Source organism: Nicotiana attenuata, chromosome 4 (genome assembly GCF_001879085.1).
Source record: "Nicotiana attenuata strain UT chromosome 4, NIATTr2, whole genome shotgun sequence".
Lineage (NCBI taxonomy): Eukaryota > Viridiplantae > Streptophyta > Magnoliopsida > Solanales > Solanaceae > Nicotiana > Nicotiana attenuata.
Genome location: NC_031992.1, coordinates 11397615 through 11398478, shown reverse-complemented (window position 1 = coordinate 11398478; position 864 = coordinate 11397615).

The following is an 864-nucleotide window of genomic DNA, read 5'->3' as shown; positions in this document are numbered from 1 at the left end:
GTTTTGCTGATGGTTCGTAGTTAGGTGTTGGACTGTTAGTTTTAGCTTTACTTTGTGGCATTTCGTGGATTTCTTATCTTCAGACATTTTATATGCTTATTACTCACTGAGTTGTAGTACTCACCCCCTACTCCCTGCACCTTGTGTGCAGATTCAGGTACTTCGGGAGCTTAGTTGAGCTAGCCGCTGGTTTCCAGAGTTCCAGGAGTGGTCGAGGTAGCTGCTATGACGTCCGCAGGACCCGACTCCTCCCTTATCCCTTTATTATTTCCGTACTTTAGAACATACTTATTTTGAGGATTCTTGACTCTGTATTAGTTAGAGGCTCTAGACTCATGACCCCAGGTCTTTGGGAGTTACAATTTATGTCAGTATTTCGTATTGTTTTAATTGAGTATTTCAACTATGAGTATTAATATTTGATTTTAAGTATCTGATTAATTGGTTTTGAGCTTTGTGCTCGGGTTGAGAGAGTAAATGGTCGGGCTTGCCTAGCATTAGTGTTGGGCGCCATCACGACCGGGTTTGGGGTCGTGACAGTGGAGAGGTCAGCCTCCTGAGGCATCGACCTGGGAGTCCGAGTCTGATATGCGGAGCCGTTATCCCCATCTTTTTCCCGACTCAGGTACTTCTTTCTCTTGTCCTTTCGAGGACGAACGGTTGTTTTAGAGGTGGAGAATGTGACGACCCAAAGGGTCATCACCTGTATTCCTACTCACTCTGTATCTCTGAGGCCGTGAAAACCTCACTTGGGGGTTGCCTCGAATTTGTGTGCGCAGTCCGGGCGCGTGGCCGGAACGTTTAAATATGAATTTGTGAGAAAGATAATAAAACTTTGATGTTTAATTGATTAAGTTTGACTTC